This window comes from Trichoplusia ni, chromosome 17, assembly GCF_003590095.1.
Source record: "Trichoplusia ni isolate ovarian cell line Hi5 chromosome 17, tn1, whole genome shotgun sequence".
In the NCBI taxonomy this organism is placed as follows: Eukaryota; Metazoa; Arthropoda; class Insecta; order Lepidoptera; family Noctuidae; genus Trichoplusia; species Trichoplusia ni.
The window spans coordinates 1,601,838-1,622,899 of NC_039494.1; the positions used below are offsets into that span (position 1 = coordinate 1,601,838).

General features: G+C 36.0%; 1 protein-coding gene across 1 annotated transcript in view; it reads left to right on the forward strand.

Moving 5' to 3' along the window:
* Positions 1 to 847: 847 nt before the first annotated feature.
* Positions 848 to 21,062, forward strand: part of LOC113502514 (mucin-5AC-like) — a 49,693-nt gene continuing 29,478 nt past the window's right edge. Inside the window, exons 1-2 of the mRNA XM_026884113.1 lie at positions 848 to 1,216; positions 15,032 to 15,161. The gene's annotated coding sequence lies outside the window, so the exon portion shown is untranslated. The remainder of the gene's footprint in view (positions 1,217 to 15,031; positions 15,162 to 21,062) is intronic.

The window sequence follows — 21,062 nt, forward strand, 5'->3', positions numbered from 1 at the left end:
AATAAATTTAAAATGCAATTTTTATTCAATATTATGATGCAATTCGTAGTTTTAGAAACACAGCTCTGTTGCGAGCGCGGTCCGAGCCTTGTAACAATGGTGAGGGGCGCGGGCGGCGGCATTTTTATCGTTTTTAACAGGATGTTTCAGATTTCTCATGTTTCATTTTCCTTCGTACCTATTTGCTAAAATTAATTTATCTTCTTAGTTGAAGATAAAAAAAATAATAATCGCGCCTAAGGGTATTTTATGTCGGATACATGAACTGGGCTACTTTTGTAAGACGACTAAAAAATCACCGTGTATACGAGTATAGAGTCATTCATATCCAGTTGGTAACGGACCATTTTCCAATCAAAGATTATTAAACACTCATTTTATTCTTTGCATTCACGTGACATTGGTTGTTGATGGCGTTGATGCAAATAAGGTGAATCAAGTCTGTAATAACGAAAACTGAATTATAAAAAAATACATTTCATTAGTCTGTTTCATAGTAATTAACATATTCTATGCAAGAAATAAGGTGTTTGACGCCCTGGTAATCATTAGTTTTCCGTTCCCTCCATTGCTTTACCACGCAAGGAAATGAGGCAATACTCACCTAAAATTTCAATGAACCGTAACCATCCATTAGGTAGTTTGCATAGCAATAATTTAATCTTGCACAAATAATCTTATGTATTCTTAGGCGTACAGCTAAAATAAATTTTCCGAACGGTTGTGACAGATGAAGAGAGAGAACTCTGTTTTTCTCTTTCGTGGTCGTGTAAAGAGTGAAACGGGAGGCGCGACGGTCGCAAGGTCCCCGGCGGCGGCGCGAGCGCGGCTGGCCGCAAGCGCAAGCACGCCGCGCGCCGCAAGTCGCCTAAGTAAAAGTAACTTTTAACAATACCTTGGCGGCGCTTGCGCGCTGCGTACGTCAGTTTCGCCAACTCTACCGCGCGCTTCCATACATCGCTCTTTTACTTTTTCGGGCATCGAAATCGACGTCAGTGGCAGTTTGTAGACACTCGAAAAAGTTTTACGCTACGTGTCGCGTTTTGGACATTTTTTCGGTGAATTCTATTGGATAAATAGATGTGATTTGTTTAACTTTCGTGTATTATTTTATGACGTCGCAAAAGTTCAATAACGTTAATGAGAATTTGAATATTTTGTAAGTTAAGTAATTGTTGTACTTGCCGGCTTTATTGGATGTTACGCTCACTTAAACGTAAGTATTTTTTGTTTTTGTTTGGTATTTAATTGTAACCTTCCATCTGAGTTTTATCAGTTAGTTCCGCTTGTTCTCAGCTGCGTTTCCTTTACTTTAAGGTATTGCATACCTTTTTATTTATTCAAACGTCCTTATATATTATTAATGAGGTGATGAAAGTGGTCGTGCGTCCCGCCTGGCTGCTATGTGGTCACCCGGCCAGTCGGTGAGCGAGTGATTAAATCAACTTGCAATCGGATCATAGAACTGGTTTTAAAGTTATTGTAGACACGTGTCGCCAGCTTACTACTACCCACTGGGCATGTCACCGTACTTAGTTCGTAAACACACAGAATATACCCGGAAAATATGAAATTTCAAATTGAAATTTTCTGTGGATCGGTCTATCATTAACTGTTGCTCTTCCATGTTGTGTCACAACTACCGGTCGATCTTCGACCTATCACATCCGTTATATCCAATTTGCACATTAATTTCAATTCATATTTATTCATCATAGATCTCCAGCCTGAGCCGTCTCTATAGCAGGTTATGATGTATTCTGTATGTTAACGCCATCCGTTTCCAAGAGAAACTGATTGAGTTAACAGGTTCTTTATAAATAAGCATTACGTTGTCCGACGATATTTGTTACCTAATAATGTTAGCTTTACGGATGACAAAGTTACCAGCTTAGTTCTTAAAAAAACAAACGTTTTTTGCATAATTCAAGTGAACAACATACTATGAGATCACGCAAATGTGTGAATGCACAATCACGCAAAGTTTATGTATCGAACTAGCTGCATTTGTGTCAATGCATGTAAAGAATGTACGGAATTTGTATGGAAATGAAGAGAGCAATGTTAAAACAACCTCTACATTTATTGAATCGTATCGCACCTACTACATTTATACCTAGCTTTGTACGGTTCCAGTTATCATGACAGAAACAAAGTTTTAGTGAAACACTTTGATAAACCAATAAATACACAATACAATACTGAATGTTATCACTAACGTATGTAAAACCAAACGATCCCAGAGGACTACAGAATATCGAAAGCAAGGCCATGGCCGCCTAATGCATATTTTGCTCACGAATATTGTATCTCTACACGATTATTTTGCTTTCCCCTGCCTACTGATTTGCAATGCAATAGATACAATAACGCTACATTTAACTGCGACTCCGTTTTTTGAATTATTTTCCCTTCATAAATATACAAGTGATCCATGCCTGTGCATAAAGCTTGTCTGAATAAAAAAGAACTAGATTGTTTTTACCTTTAACATTTCCTTGTTCATAGTGCATCCGCATATCTAAACATAGTTATTATGACCGATCAATGTTGCTTATAATTGATCTTCAAACATAAAAATGTCTGCCACTTAAGCGTTTGACAATCGAGTCACGTAGCTCAACAAAACATTTAGATTTTATACGCAATACCCCACATTCCTCAACCATTTGCATTCACAAGATCCGTCGAAGTCATAAAACAATATTGCTCGCATTTAAATTCTTGCATTCTCTACTAAAATGTTAAGTACATACATTACATATGAATCATTAAGTTCTCAATAAAAGTACCTATTCTAACTGTAACAGATCGAAATCTACTTGGGTATCAAGTCGAACGTTTCAAAACATTTGAGCTCTAAATATCTTATGAAATTGCATTTAAGTCGATGTGAGGAAATGGGTTGTAAACCGTACTATGAGCAAATTGGAGCGATCGGATTTTTGCCTCTTACTTAAGTAAATAACAATAATCGGATAATTGATTTAATTATGTTAAAATAATAACAAAGTATTTCAATTAAGGCAATCAATCATGTCCGATATCTGCGACCTCTAAGCCGTGGCGTAACTAATAATACGCGCATTCGTGTTTCGCTTCACTGCACACTTTCCACGACCCCAGCGCGTGCAGCTAAACTTAAAAATGATTTTACCTGAAATTTCAAAAAATAACCTTGATTGCTGTCTATTAGATTCGTTCCAGCAAATACTCCACTCTTAAGTCTACACCTGCAAGCATTTAGTCCTAAATATTAATCTTGTTACAAATAAACGGCTAAAACAAATTCAATGAATCGAAGTAACTAGTAAGTCGCAACGTCCAGGAGTGTAATAGAGCTGTTTGTTTGTCTGTCAGCAACATTGGATAACGAGGTGTTTCGACAGGTGTTTAGCATGCGACTAACACACCGACCTCGAATCAGCTCTCTAATGTCTGATGACTTTGACTCATCCCGGCCTTCACTTTTTTTGTAATCATATATTTTTAATAACTTTTTTGTCTAGCTGCGATTTGAACGCGTGCTAAATTGTTAATTTAAGTATCTTAATTGTATCCATAAATATTAAATACTAATTCTATTGAATTCTAATCAACAATTCAATTAATTTATGGCACAAAGTTCTAATAAGTAATCAAAGTTGAAACAAGTTTAGGCCGGTCGTCTGTCAAAAATATCAAACTATTTAATAAAATTGAATTTCCAACGCGATTTGTCGATAGTCTACTGAATAACTTTAGCAGGTATTCAATATGTATATCTTACGATTGAAGTGGATTTTTTTTATTTGATTTGTGATGTGCCATTATCGATATAATTAAACATTACGAGTAAACATCATATCAATAAACTATTGTTTTTTTTAACTTTTGACGGCACAAAGTATCAAAGTTTAATAAAGATTTTTTAATCACCTCAGATTTCTCCGTAATCTGTTGACGTCACAAATATCTTGCACTTAAGATTTGATAGTTCATACTCATGCCAACGTTCGTTGGTCGTGAAGGTCGGCGGGTCGCGGAAGACACCCCGATGCGCCCGCGCACCGCGTTCTGACGCAAGCGCGGTGAAGCAACTGCAATGTTACGTGCTTGTACGTGCCACCGCACTCAGCGACGACCTATTTAACACGACAACCCGTTTAAAATGTAGTGCCGTGACGTGTGCCTTGACCTCATTGCGAATTTTCTTTGATTTTGTAGAAGATTTTGGTAACTCTGAAAAGTCTTGAAGATATTATACCATAATATAGCTAAATGGTTTTGGTTAAACGCTTTCAATTATCAACTGTTACACAAACAGATTTTGTATGTAAAATTACCGGTTAAAATTTTACTTGCAAAAAATAAAATAAACTGCATTATGCTTTTAACATTAGTACAACTAACCGTGATCTCAGATCATAAAATTATTTTACATAATAACACGTAATCTTGTGCAAAAACTAATTTTCTAACAATGCAGTTGATTACTGTAACGTATTATCAAAACTGATCGGATTTCAAGATTGCACATTAATAAGTAAGATTACAAAGTTCCCCTATTAAATAGTTGCTTCTGCTCGAGAATTGCTGTCCTATTTGTGATGGCACAACACTAAGCCAGAAACGCTTGCAGTAATTATACGCTAAGAAATGAAACCACGGGGAATTGCTACCTATCTCGTCTCCACTGTCATTTCTGGCAGTCAAGACTAATTGTTGCTGTTGTTTTAACGTTCGTTTATGTACTGCGACATTTTTCAAAACATTTAATACCACTGAAAAGTATGCCTGTCCTTACCACTCGCTTTCTGGATTACATTGTTTAGTTACGATAAGTTGTGAAGTTTATGTATAACATACCTATTCGGATAATTGCAGCGATAAAGACCTGGCCCAGTGCACAAATAATGAAATTTTATTTATTGTTATTTGCTATTAATAACGGACGATAAGTAATCACGGGGCGGTAGCTCACGCGACGGCGGAGATGCGCGGGTCGACGACCCACACCGTGTGTAAATACTCCAGCGGTGACGCCGCATGCCACCTCTGTACACTCCATTGTAATTGAAAACCAATGTCGTTACAAATAAGTTCATTTTACCTAATCACCATTTGTAGAGTTTCGTTGTATTTGCGAACTTGATGGTTCGGCCGTCGCATGCTCACTTTTTCTTATTAACTTTGCACTAAAGAACCAATATGGTTGTGCTATTTTGGCAGCGGCTGTATAGAGTCGTTTCTCATTTTTTGGTGCACGTAAACGCTATAAATGCATAGTGAAAGTGAACGCGTGCTTCGCAATTTTTGCGCCTACATAGTTTTACGTCACTCTTTTTTAAATATAGGATTGCGGTGCTCACTCGTAAGGAAAATATCTATAAAATCAAGAGTCTAAGGTATTTTACAATATTAAGACTGTGATGATGAAATGCCGAACACTTTATTTAGGTTAGAGTTTAGACTAAGAAACTAACCCTTCTGACTTTCACACTTCGGCTTGCACTTGTTGCTGAAACTAAAAAGTAATTGTAATAGAAAACAACGTTAAACATCTTGTAGTGCCCATAAAGCAGTTGTAGAGCGCACATTATGTATTAATGTGTGTAGGCCATGCTCTGGTGGGTATACCAGCTGCATACGTTATGCGCCACGATCCGCGCACACTATAGCAACGCGTTGCGCAGGCGACTAATTGTTCATGTGTCCGCGTGATAAGTTAGCGCCATCGACGCCAGTCACGAGCGCGCTCATTATTACCATCCTTAACTTTCTATCATCAACTACCTCGATTGTCAAATGACATATAAAAAGCACTAAAGAATCTATTAAATACACGTCTACAGATGGCCTCTTTGACAAAAATGTAATAATAGCCCAAGTGCGCAACCATTACGGGCTAAGTTATAAATAACGTCATAATTACGAGTGTCGATAAAGTCGATTATAGCCGGGATTTATTTACAACGAATAATTTATCGAGCGATATTATTGGTAAGTGTTAGCAATTGTTGTTGCAAGAGAATAATTAACGCAGACGTATTAGAACGGATACTTAGCTTGACACAACTGTCTGACGGTTGCCAGTTGCACTTTTGACCTTGCACGTGCCCCTTTCAAAATAGCACCGCATTCCTTGGTGTAACGCCGCGGTATTCACGCGACCCGCCACAACTCTATTGTTCCTCCATTTAAACTTTACACATCGGAATTCTTGACATATTTACTCACTCGCCTTCCGCAGCACCTCGAAACAGATCTCCTGATATTCACCGCACCTTCAAAACTATACCACACAATGCAACATTAAATGCAATCCTTTTGTGGCATTTTATTGTTAATGCGTACATTGTTTGGCAGTAAGCAGCAAAAGTAACAAAATAGAATCTGAAACCCTTTTATGTATACCTTCCTATCTGTATTCCTTTCAATATTAAATTCATAAGACGACATTATCGAAAACAAACAAATGAAAAATAGTCGTCGCACGTCACCGTTATCAAATATGAGAGTTGTTTTTGAAAGATTAAACTCCAATGAGTCTACTACCAGTTGATAATGCAAGGCAACGCGGACACGCACCGCCCGAGTATATGTAGGCGTATCTAAAATGTTATTCAACTTGACGCAATAACAGACTGCCGGATTTAATAGCTGTATCGTGACGGTAGGCTTCCGCCAGGTGTCACAAAAAGTAAAAAATTCAGTGGCAAGCAGAAGTTGAAAGAAGTCGTGACTAGTTTCAAGTGAAATTCGTAGCCGTCGCGTCAAACATGATGACTATTTTTAAAACTGACTGCATTGTCTGCCCCGTTGATTTTCTTTTGTTTTTACCTCTAATACATATCCGGTAGACGTGCCCATTCAATTTATCAATGACAGACATTAAATTCTATGAGTTTTATGACACTGAATGAATAGCTTTTAAATACTTGACCTTTTTAAACGATTCAAGTTGGCCTTTTAGTGTAATAAAGGCAGGCAAAATAAAGGAATGATAGGAAATTCAACGAAACGACTAGCAAATAAAGCAAGTTTTACTACAAATCTAGAGGCTCTCCGTAATTGTCGACGTACTACTAAGTTAACAACTTGTGAAAAATGGAACATAAAGCCTAGCTCATTTTCTGATTGTAATGACTTCACGCCGCCGCGGCGCCGGTGCGAAATAATTGATCAGTAATATAACTGTGTATCGGAAACCACTCTAATTTGAACAAAACTGAACAAAGTGGCTACATAACTATTTTAAGCGAAACACAAGAAGTTTTATAAAAACCAATGAAATAACAACTATAAAGGCGGGGTACGGTTAATGCTTAGAAAACTGTTGCGTGCCGCCTAATTACATTGAAAACTAGTAATTTTCTGATCATGTTTACATTTTGCAACGTATTTTACACAACACCATGTTTAAAATGTACAGACTTCCGGTTCACTTGAGTACTTCGCTCGAGTCAATCGATTGCGCCTCGAAGTTGTATCTTCAGAGCATTCGAATAACTTATGTCATTTATGGAGTTGTGATAGACCTCATTGAATTGCACTTGTACCTGCTTGCATCAGATTACATACACCATGTTTCCATTTGAACCATTTAACTTTTCTTGTGCACATTCTTTCGAAATCATTTTGAAGGTGCACGAAAATTTTTAAATAGAATAATTTTGTAACTATGGAAAAATATAGCATTAAGTGGTAACATCAATTTCACAAGAGTTAGTCAGTTTGTTCTTCCCCGGGTCAAACTTTAAGTGCCGATTCGACAACTTTTGAACTAATCTACTGCAAAAAAATGAAACAGCCTATGTTTTGGGCTGTGTATTTGTTTTTCTTCAGACAACTAATACTATGTTGCAAAATAGTAGGTACTTTATGTTGCGATTATTTTAAAAATCGCTACAAATTTACTAGTTCTTAAGAAACATATTTAAGATACCTACTGCTGTCTTTAACTTAATGTTATGAGATTTGTGTGAAAAAATCTTGATGAAAAGTTACATAATGGAAATACCTGTTTCAGTTTCTTGCAGTGTTATTTCTTAGATTGTTATGTAAAATACGATATCTGAAAGTATTTCGGTGTATTTCCAAATTGTGCTAACATGGTACAAAGGCTAATAGGTATATCTAGACAAACGATTTTGTCAAGGTCTAAGGAAGGCATAGTTTGAGGTACTACGACGTCTATGGTTCCAAACCTTTGAAAAGAAAAATCTGCGCGTTTTGGTTTCATATACTTTGTGCACAAATAAGGAAATAAATGGATAGAGTTCTTTCGAGGCTCTTGCTCGGAAAGTATTTCTGAAAACGATATATCAAAATATTTTATTCACCGTTTAGTAACTTAATAGTTTATTTAAAGTTATCTGAACAAACAAAACAAAACTTTGAACTTTGTTCAGTCGCTACCGGGCTGTCAAATCGGTCTTGACGTTTAGGAGGAGCACAGTGACATATGTAAACACGTACAATACAATTATACAAATTAATACTTTAAAGACAAACTTAAGTTAATTGATGTGTAGGTATTGTGCATCCCCACTCGTGTTTACTTCTAGTTCAGTATTACTTAGCACATATCAAACACATTCCATCAACGGACCGCCAACGTTTCGTAAGCCACGCGCGAAACATTACCAACTGCCGCATAAATTGTCGGCTTTACACATTTAGCTGCTTGCCAAGCAAAAATATTTTAAAGTATTACAAATGATGCGACATTAGCCTGACGTGACCGTGACAATAGGAGAGCCACTGTTTAAGAATCCTCTTTTGTATGGACACTGTTTGCAAGTATTTGCGTGAAATTAGAAGCTATTATCACATCAGCGCTTAGTACTTGTATTCACTGTTTTGTAATATTTGCTGTGTCTCGTTTCTATGTTTACAGTCATCGTTAATCTACCCGTCAATGGTATTCATAAGCCTCTTTTCGGATTCCATAATGTAAAATTTGTTCCATTCTTTGACGTCCAATAACTTCTGTAAGTTTAATTTATCGTTAAAGTTTCCAGCTACTCTAACTACACTATACCTTAAACTATGAAAGAAGTTTCTCTTAACTTTAATTTCGTAAAAGAATAACGTGCAATTTAAAGTGACAGTACAGAGCAATTATTTCTTCTTTATTGTTTTACATTTGAACTTTAAATTAGGTTTACGAAGCTTGTGCAATGTCTAACCTGATCTGTGTCACAGAACATCGATGTAAATGTGAAACCATTAAGTATATTAATGATTGGTGTGCCCTTACAAGATGTATGGCGTCTCTCTCGGGTGTCGTTAGGTAACCGAAGACGCTGCGCGGTCGCGCACGCAGCTAAATGCCACCTCGATTCCCACGGCCAGCATTTTGCGCCCATTGTATGTCTAGTTCAATAATTAAGTCCGCTTCACAGAAGATGAACATGCAAACTTTTATTTGATATGATTAATGCAATATCTGTGAGTAGCCAAAGCATTCAAACATGAATTTATTTTTAAAGAAGAAATCGTTGAAATGATAATTGAATAAGCAATAATAAATATATAAACTTCTATGTTCCTTGTCTGTAACAAAAGCTTTAGTAAACAGGTACTAGATGTTTGCATAATTCTGGCTGAGCTGTGCAGAGAATCAAAAATTTGCACTTTTTGACGTGCCGGATATATGGAACAGTTAGTAGAGTACACGTAACAAGTAATATTTTATAGTTTAAAGTTACATTGCTAAATAAAAGCATAACGCTGTACTTTTTATAACAACCATTACATTTATTAATTTTGTTATTTTTAAAATACATGTTTTAAACAATTACCGTTGCATCACTTTGCTATTACATTCACATGTCTGATGAAGTGCTTAACATTGGCGCACATTTCAATTCGTGAATTCGTGACGTCACTTTGTTGTGTGTTGTGTGTTGTGTATACACGAAGCGTAATAAGTATTGTTCAATAAATTTACGATGACGATTAAGCAATGCGTGCAAAGTTTCCCAAGAGCCGCACTTAAGTGAAAACGCTACGCCTGCGTCGGTATAGGAATTCCTTCGAAGGAAATTATTACACCAGGAAAACTCGATAATAATTGCTGCAAATACCAATAGAGTAAGCGATTGGCGCTATTGATACGCTCGTTATCTTTAACATTCTGTTTGTTAACTTAAATGAACGTTAAAAATTGATGTGCCGATTTGCGTGGTAGCTAAACGCTTTTATACAATTCAGAATTTTCGGGGTCAGTTATCTCAAAGAATTAATATGTTTTAGATTTGGCCAATTTCAAAAGCTTCTTGCACCGTGTATAATTCTAAATCTAAAGTATGTATTAATTTAGTCTCACTGTTCACCAATGCGGTTTTCTGAAATAACTATTGCTTGATTTTGAAATGCGGAAACTCGTCGAATGTAACGCACCTACTGAATTGAGCAAAGAATAGCCTTAATCTTGTTTCGTCAAGGTTTCAAGGCTCACAAACAATGAGGATGAAACGTGCAAATAACATAAATTACGATTCGTTTCGCTAATGGAGTGTACTAGCAAACATAGTATTAGCAATCAGTAAGCTCGCACATAATCTACTTGAACGGCCGACCGAATCTTCTGGTGTGCCCGTGCAAGGTAATCTCCCGCAATCCGATTTACCGAAACATTTAGTAATTCATCAATTAAGGAATTCTTTTTACGGTCATCGACCATTAAAAGGAGGTCTTGTTATATTCAATTAGCTTACCTTGGTTAAAAATATTAACGTAATATGTAGTGCACGTTTAATATTGAATAATTTCGAACAATACTTCATTAGGCGATATTAACTATACTTTTGTCATTGAAATGCAGGAATTTACTATCTGTTAATGGCGCCCCACGTGGCAACCGAAGCATGATATACTTTTGATATAATGTTTGCTCATTATGTATTAGCGGTTCAGTAGGTGAACATTTATTGCATTTTGTGATTGGTTATTATTTGGCAGGCGAGGTCGGGGCGTGAGGCTTGCGACCCCGCACTGTCTTGAGGTCGGCCATTTGTACCAGACAATAGTCTGGTCACCCAGATTAAATTATCTCACTTTCATTAATATATCTCAAAGATCGGTTATCGCCGATACGTTATTTCCGTATTCGGATATGATCACGATTCAAGTGCCGTGTGTCGATTTGTGAAATATTTTTATACCCGAAATGACTTGCTACAAGTTCTTAATAAAACACACTGAACATTATGATTAAATTAAAAGCATATATAAAGCAAAACGTTCAGTGCTTGTAAGATTAAACTGCTTATTTTTTCTCGATAATAATTTATCTAGAAGTCTAAATTAGGTACCTACTCCCACATTCACAATTGGTTATATTAGTTATAGATCTAAACAGTACGACCTCGTGGCCTGCGCTTATTGCCTATTAACACATTGACTACTTTCACATATCGGCCTGCCCACTCGGCGATAGACAGACGCGTTAAAAAATCATGAAATATAAGTTATCTCACACTAGATGCGTGTACGCGAGCCCCGGCGACATTTACACCGCCCAACAACCGGTCTGATGGCATTCAACGAGTTATCAACTTTAACATTCTCAATCACCTTAATGAGATGACCCAACCTATTTTGCCATCGCCCATTAAACATAACTTGATTTCTGCAAATTATTTGTCCCCATAGAAATACTGGCGGTTTCTCGCGCTCCATCCAAAAAGTCGGCAAAACAGACACGACACGTAAGTTATGTGACCTTTTAATGGATTTCGTACATATTTTCCAAATACGATATTTAAGGTGCGTTGCTTTTTCAAAATATCAAATATTTGTCAAGACTGAATATTATCAACATATTATGTTGCCTGTTGTTTTCTCGTTCAAAATCTTAAATCTTGCCAATTTAAAAATAAAGAAAAGGCGTTTCTACTGTCTTTGATGAAATAATTTTGAAAGATAATACTTTTTTCTACATTTTGCTGTGAAAATAACTAAGGAAAATTGAATTTACCAAGTTACGAGTATGTGAACAGAGCTACTTGATTAATGTCCTTCTCGTGTGCAGACTACGTGCAACACCGACGAACGCATTTCTCTTAAGTTAGATTACGTCTGTATAAAATATACCTTTATTCGTTTATTAAACGAACATTACATATTTTCATAATCGCCTGTCAAAGACGTATAATTTATAATGAATTTGTGTTATGTAAAAGTCATCAGATAATAGCCAACAATTGGCGAATAGCTTTGACAGGTTGTGCATTGTAGTCGTGCAAAGTGACCCCTATTAAGGTCATAGGTAAAGACGCCGTGGCCTACAAAGCTACGTTGTTGCTGAACTATAAATAGATAGCCATAAAAAATAATTGAACGGCCAAGATATTATAAAAAAAATGTTTTTTTTTCTATAATGTTCTCAAACATTGACACAGACTACAAAACGAACTGGAGCACACATAAAATAATAAAATCTTATTTTGCTTAAGACCTCTTTACGCTACAGGACAGCTGCCAAAACTTTTCTTACCAGCCAGAAAATGATGCTCCAAATTATTTATTAGAAAACTTTTTTAATAATGTCTATTCGAAACTTAAAATCCATCAAACATTTGAAAGATAAATAAAAACAAGTAACATTTTACTGGAATCAGTAATTATTTGTCTACTTCATTATAGTTTGCTATTTTGGGCTTAATGAATTGAACAGACGTGGTGTAACGTCACGATTGTTCAATCGTGACTGTCTATCGACACAATATATGCAAACTTAGTGCTTTATCGTCTAGCGCCGCGGTAAATAACTACCTACATAATTAAGAAATTATATAGCTCAGGAGATTAGTCCATTTTAATTGTACCGTATCCAAAGAGTGAAATCGAAACCTTATTACAGTTGAACCGTAGTACCTACTCCGCTGTCCCTACATTCGTCGGTCCCTCTGTCTGCAAACCGTGATAGCTAGATCGACTTAACTGATTATATATTTCCGTCATTGCTATAACAACAAATAATATACTCAAAAAAATACAGGCAATGGTGTGTGGTCGTCAATTTGAAGGCTTACATTATATTTATCGCAAAATTCTTTTCTTTGGCATATTCGTACGGAACCCTTTATATTTATTATTTTAACGTTTAAATTATCATAGTTATAGAATATTAATTTAAATTTAAAGAGAATTGAAATTGTTTGGACTCATCCAAGTAATTAGTCTGCTTTTACAAAATACATATATTAAATTATTATGCTTCTAATATTAGGTTACATAGACTGATGACCTATAGTATGGGTATGGGATTATGGAATAATACGCCGACTAAACTAAATGTAGCCAAACCCGCGCTACGTGCTGTGGTACAATTTCAATTTGAATCTCTGCGGGAACTACTAACTCACTCCATCAATTATTGTTTATCTATACAAATATTATAAATAGGTAAAGTTCGGGACGCTGTAACCAATTCTCAAAATGATTCTGCTAATGGAAATCTAGATTATTATTGTAGTAACAGGCTTTATATTCACCTAGTGGGAAGACCACAGGACTGACAAGTCAAAGATCTCGACACGCACCGACTTTTCGATTTTTTTGTACTTAGATTGTAGAATAAATATATCAACTGCGGAACGAATAGCTTTAGTGTTTCGGAAGCCACGTATAAATTTGGGTCCAGCTCCTGATCTCTTTCCAGGCGTATCAGATTGCCGTACCGTCGGGCTGTGAGAGTAAGGGAACACAGAGAAAACCTGTGTTGGAATATATCTCACGCAGTTGCCTGGTGTGGCGGGAAATTCACTCAGGATACACTATATTTAATACCAGTACCTCATTTTTTTAGTTTAGTTTATAATTTAGTTTTTGGAAGCACAGGGCTTCCATGACCACACGCATTTACAAATGGTTTAAGTTGTTTAAGTTGCTTAGTAAACAAAGTTTTGTGGAAAACAAGTGCGACTCACCTTACATGGAAATATGATAAGTGAACGGAACTGTATTATGACCTTATGTATCTGTATCCAAATGAACTTTCATGAATTTAAAGAATAATATAAAGCAATGAACTTGGTAATACGCGGTATATTTTGTTTTACTTGTAAGAACTTGATGTAGATTAAATAATTTGTGTGAAACCCTTGACACTTTTCTTTTCAGTAAATAGAAACAGTGAATCAAATCAAAGAACGCGGTGGTTGATCTTTGAAGACTTATTAAGTCAAATACAATCACAAAAAGCAATTATAAGATAGTTTATGAATATCATTAAAAATTCAAGTAGTTTTTTACAATATTTTGATTACTATAAGTTTCGTGTATTTCCCAAACTGTATCAATCACCTTGCCACATGGTCACCGGGTGATTGCCCTGTCAAATAAATTCCCTTTCAATACAACTTTTACTACAGAACTTATAAATTTAATCCGAAATAAAGTTCTACTTAGTAACAATGAGATCTTAATACACGCACTTGAATACATTTAACATTTTAATAACCTTAAGATTATCTGGAGGGTCGAACTATACAACTTTATGAAATCGTCATTCATACATCAAGTAGATAGCTTACATAATAATAATGTACACATAACTAGTTAAATGTTAAACATGGCTCTATCGTTCACATCAACTGGTGGGGAGTACGGAAAAGGTGTTCGCTTGTGACGAAACCTAAATCCTGTGGACAGGTCGTGCGGGCATTTCGTGTTGACAAGCATATTATAATTGCAGTTGATTCCCACGAAGGAAATAAATACTGACTGTTCTCTTTACAAAATAAATTATACATAATTGGTAAAAGTTCCTACCAGTTAACTGACAATTCTTCTTCATAGATTGCAAATATGTCAACTCTATCATCTTCGGTTCATGAAATACGATGACACACAACCAAAGATTGTAAGTAGGATTCTTTCGGCACTCTTCGTGTACAGAACCGTAATGAATATAACATAATAGGTATTAGGTGTCTTTATGCGTATAACTTGAATGCTTGTTAAGCCTCCCGCGACACAAGGATTAAATTCACTAACGCGGTTATAGTTACAAAAAATAACATATGTTTGTTTCCAGGACATGATCCGCTGGGTGCACCGGTGTCGCGTGGTAGTGCTATGACGTAAAGAGCCGGCACCATGCGGACGAGCTCACCAGCTGCCACCGACTAGCCACGCGGCCTCATTGCGCTTTTTGTTATACTGAGGTGAGACAAAACACGATCAATATCTACAGGCATTCACACCGGGATGATAAATACACACTAATCACCCGATTGCTAACTTCGGCCTTACATGGAGATCAACCTACTTTTATGTAGGCCATTTATTTCGTTAACCACACTTATATGACTTGATTTGATTTCGAACGGATTATGTCAATATTGCGACGGTTTTTGACCGGACATTGTGATGCCACCTGATTAAGAGCGTTTGATTACAGGTAGCTATTTCAATGCTAATCATTAGCGTGATCAATCTATAAAACGTGGTTCAAACGTGGTTCTCACAGCATTTATCACGATCTTGTGCTGCCAATATCATGATAGTAATTACTATTGAATATGTAGCGTTCTCCATACACCTATCAAATAGAAATGAGGCTAGGGTTACGAAATTCACATGATACAATATATGGGTTTTGCACACCATAGTCATGACAAAAGCATTGTTAAAACAGTTGCATGCAATTAATATGCCAATAAGTCTGAGAAATTGGTTTTAAAACATTTCATTAAAGAAATATGCGCTGGTAACATGCTAACTAATTACGCCATACGTATTATATAGTCACCAAATAAGTAAACACGCGCCCATTTGTTTTAGCAAGTTATATTGACAAACCACAGCCGTTCAAAGGACCATTGTAAACAGACTGTTTTAGGTGAGCAGACATTGCGACAAACTTCGCATAGAGTGTTTAATGAGGGGCTCGATGAAACGAGTAATACCAACGCGGCTGCAGCTAGGGTTTCCCGGACGAGTCACCTGCCATCCGAGTTTCCAACAAAACGTTCTGGCCCCATTTTATCGAGAGAAACTCTAACACGTTAGTGTGCCAAGGCCACTGGACAAATTGATATTACATCTAGAGAGAGTTTGTAGCACCGGCTGCGTTTACAAATTTACAGTTTGTCACGTTTTTATGCGACTGCAGCATTCACCAATCAAGTATATTCTACTCACTGCGCTTCCAAGCTCTTCATAATTGCATGCTTGCAAAATAGGGTTCAGGCAAATGAGAAAAAGAATTGGACACGATTTGCAATTGTGCTTGACATCTTATAACATTGGTTTTGAATGTTGCGAATGAATAGTTCAGTTGTAAGTTGATAGGTCAACGAGCTGGTCGCGCCAGCCGACGCCGGTCTAAAATTAGGTCCATTTACTAATGTCTTTTGATAAGAGCCATTCCACTGTAATGGTCTGTAACGCGAGCGTCCGTCATGCCTGCAATTAATTAAAGCGGAGTCATTGCACGTTTGCAGACGCTATGATATACGCCGCAAAGCTACGCCACTAACTAGCGGCCTTACTACCACTTAAAGTGAATTGAATCGTTACAGACGAATGTCACAACACTGCACGTAATGCTTCGTGAAATTATAAAACAGTTTTTATACGATTCAATATTATATAGTATTGTATGAGGCTGCCTATTGACCCCTTTACGTGTCACGTATCACACATGGTAGATAGAATATTCATCTAATAATATACTTAATACTGACAAACAATATCTCGTTCTGAGCCTAATTGCTTGGCTTTTTAGTTCATAACAATATTATAAGTAGGTATACCTATTATGTAAGACACGAACGATCGTAATTATTTTAACTGCATGCTAGTTTGTGCAGCAGACTAACAATAAGCTACTTCAGTAAATTATACAACCATGTAAAATTAATACCGACAACAATCTTATTTTGGTATATTCCAAACATTATTACTAGGGAAGTAGGTATCCTAAGTCTCAACTTGAAATACTTCCTATGACTTGTTGCGTCAGAATGAAAATATTAACATAATTTAACACCCTGGTAAAAGACTTGCTTCTCAAAACCGCGTCTCGTATTTCTCGTAACATTTAGCAATCACATCTGAGAATCTTCACTTGAACTTATTAAATGTTCATACAAATCTTCGAAACAATAATTCTATTCTATCGCAAATGATTGCGATATTATTACGATCGATTCTCATCAAAGTCATCAATCATAGTTGGGCGCAACGTACGAATGATCGCTAATGACGCCCGCGAACGGTAACATCAGACATTCAAAACCATATTGTCACGACCTACTTTGCACTCAGAATGTAATGTTTGTAAAATACTGGCGCCGTAGGAATTCGTAATTCGATTGTCAATTTGTTCCGCTTCTAAAACCTGCGCGTTCCTCGAATCCACGTCTTGGGTTTTCCTCAGAGGTTTTCTTAAGAAGCGCAGTATATCCTTGATTCACTAAATTTTATAAAATGCATGATACTACTTTATTTACTAAATTGCATGAATTAAATAAAAGGAAAAAAGGAGGTTAAATTTTATCATAGAGGCTTCATAGAGTCTTATTGATCCAAACTTTCGTAGATACCTGGGAATCAGACTCTGAACATCAAACAGTCATGTTTACAACTGCGAAACCTGTACAGTAGTATCTTGGCCGCAAACTACATTGCACCAAACTTTATCGGTCCCCAGTCGGTACACCAATGTTGCAAACACCCAATAATCAAACTTCAATGGTGGTACGAATTAGTTAAGACCAAATTAAATCCTGTAGAGAATGTCTATCTTGGTAATCTTATCGCCGGTACAAAACAACCGCGGAACACAACCAACTATCACTATTGCATTCTAATTAGAGATACGATCACAAAGGACTTCTGAAATTAGGGCAGGAGCTGTTTCAACTGCGACAGACATAAGTAACTGGGATTGTGATAATGAACGTTTATCAGTTGTTTAATAAATTTCTTCATATCAACAAGATGAATTATGTTAAAAACTAGGTACTAGACAGTTCAGAATGTATTAGTATTAGCACTTGATTAGTATTCGGCTACAAATCATTCTCCTATCAGACAACTCTATTTTTTACAATGAAATTACGAACGACAGTTAAATAATGGAAAAATGTCGCAATAACAGCGATACAATCACGCAAAATAGAAAAAACTTAGTTAAGCCTTCAAATAGAACTGCCAATATCAACATAATCATCATGTATTAAATTACAAAAATAATTACCTATCCACAGAAATGCATAAAGCTAAAATGTATATGCCTCAAATTTATTATTAGCTTACAAATAAATAACCCAGTAGGCCGTCTCAAATTAAACCATAAAGAAACAAACATTAATTTATTAACGTTATCATTAAAATGATCTTATTAAATCTGGCCGGCCTGTTCGACCACCTGCCAAATAACCAGATACAACGGTTGTTAATTAGTACAAGGCCTGCAAGCTGTGCTACGGCTCACTTACACACTTACCTTAGTGCTTTCACCGTGCTGAAAGCAAGTATCAACTGTATCAGACAGGTACTAACCTCCTTTACTTAAAATGAGATCAGTATTACATGCAATACAACCTTTTTGCACTTTGGGCTATTGAGAAAGTCATGGTCACGATTAGAGTTCGAATGTATCTGCAAATACCCGAAAGTTGCATGTGGGTAAAACCACAGTTGAAATAAGAACAATTTTGTTAGGATGAGTAACGATTGACCTTTCAATGATCAACTTAAATTGAGTATGTAAGTGCAATCGTTGGTTTAAATTAATAGTTGAGCTTTTTTTGATCTTGGTTTTATTTGGAAGCTATGTTTAAATGAAAGGAAAAACTAGCTTTCCACAAAAATGTCTGTGTTATCAATTTTCTTAAAAAAAAAACGCTTTCTAGTTTGAGAAAAAAGGCCTGAACTGTATTGATAGTCACATCCAAAATCCAAATTCAACTAAATATCATAACATTTAATAAAAACTAAAATGAATGAAAACAGTCTCATCTTCTCAGTAGAATTCTCAAAACCCTAAATCGTTTTATAACATACCTTTAGGCTGTTGTACTTGTCGACCATCATAACTCAACATCTTACGTCACGACTGACTGTAATCCATTTAAGACAATCATTTAAAGATTTATTACCATCTTTGAAGGTACTTATTGACGGCTCTTACAAAACCGAAAGACCAACACAAAACGAGGCAATAGATAAAAGGACCACCAAAGTACATTACAACCAAACAATTCAACATAATCTGAATATAATTACAGACGTTGTTGATAGACATAAAGCAACACTGCAATTATTTGAATAGTATTAGAAATATTGTTTGTGTTCCTACGAAAAATAGTGTGAGGCAACGTGACAACATTCGATCACGATTAGAAAGATTCATAGATCAAATACCATTTACGTATTTCAACATGAAATGGCTTTCAATTGACTTCAAAAAGGTAGAGGTTTTTAATTCGCCTTGATTTTTTTTTTAACTTCGAACTTAGAACTTCGTACTGGATAAACCGATTTTGTTTTTTATTTAACGAGAAATAGTTGTCATAAGGTCCCCTAAAAATTTCATCAATTGCGGTAGTTTTTTTTAAATAAAAGTGGTTTATATTCTTTTGTGTAAACAAAATCTTATTACACACAAGAAGTTTTATAGAAAAGTAAACAAAGCGGTCTATACTGATTACAGTAAATACAATACATTTGATGGACAGTTCGACGTTGATCGTGCAATTCACCCGAAACGAAGCAAAATGGTATTCACAACTCAATAAACAAACAAATCATCGATTACCTTTCTTTAACTAATTGCTTAAATTAAAAACAAGTTGAGGGAAATGACAGTGTTCATGTTCATGCAATTAGTTAATTACGCGCAAATTATTGTTAGAAATTACAAACAATTTTCCTGCAAAGTAATCGCTTCATGTACGCATTAGCGCAAGGAATGCTTAGTAATTTGACGTCAATGTATATTTTATCAATAGGAAAATGTTACTAACTACTTCAGGAAAGAAGTAGACATATATATTGGTTATATTTTACTATATTAAAACGTAATATAAAGGGTAATGTATTCACAACAGAGCCTTTTACCCTTAATCCCGAAAGGTCCCACTTTTGGTAAGAGTACTTCACTCCTGTGCCCATTACACAGCGTGTCTGAGATGTCGATCACCAGCTAAGGAGTCCAACCCGCGATATACGAGTATTACAAGCTATCGAAACTAATTTTATAGCCCGATATGATTGCATTCCATTATCTTCTCTTTGTTTCTTTTCGGTCTTTAAATTTTATTTATTGGCTCTTCAATTTAGTTATTGAGTTATAAATAAATATAGAATTGAGATTATTCTATGGAAATAGTTTGCGCTCATTGTTAACAAAACGGATCTACTAATCAGGAATCAGAATAACACAAAAATAACAGTACTTAACATCGTCAGTCAAAGTAAAGTAGGTATATACAAAGTATTTTCTTAAAACAAAAAAAGTACATAAAGCAATGTCGATCAAACAACTAACCAACGTAGAAACTCACAAGGGAATTCACCGCACAACACTTGTTCCAAAGCTAAAGGTGTGAGTACCAATGATTGACAGGTAACAAAACAGTGGGCGCGAGCGGCGCCGGCCTTGTGAGCGCGATTGTACCCGCTACCGGAACTCACATACCGGTACAGCACTGTCCTTAATAAACACTATCATATCTAAGCGAACTACGCACGTACAGTCCGCACCCAACACCAACACAAATCACTCACTTACAAAAAATATAATACATAATTAATGCTTTGAAAGTGTGCGACTTTAAGTAATATTGCCTAATAGCTATCAACTGGGTTGCTTGTCGAAGCTTGTGGAAGAATTGTTGCACTTTTACGCAAACTTTATGACAACCTTGATGTCATCATTTTTATTATTCTGCCTCCAAATGTATATGCAGTTGCATTTATTTATTGGCAATATTACCTGAATGTTTGAAGTTATACGCTCACAAAACAGCGAGGTAATAATGTTTATTGTTTAGTTTCTATTAAGAAAATTAGCTGCCTCATAAACAGCACGAAACCTGTTCATGGAATCAGGT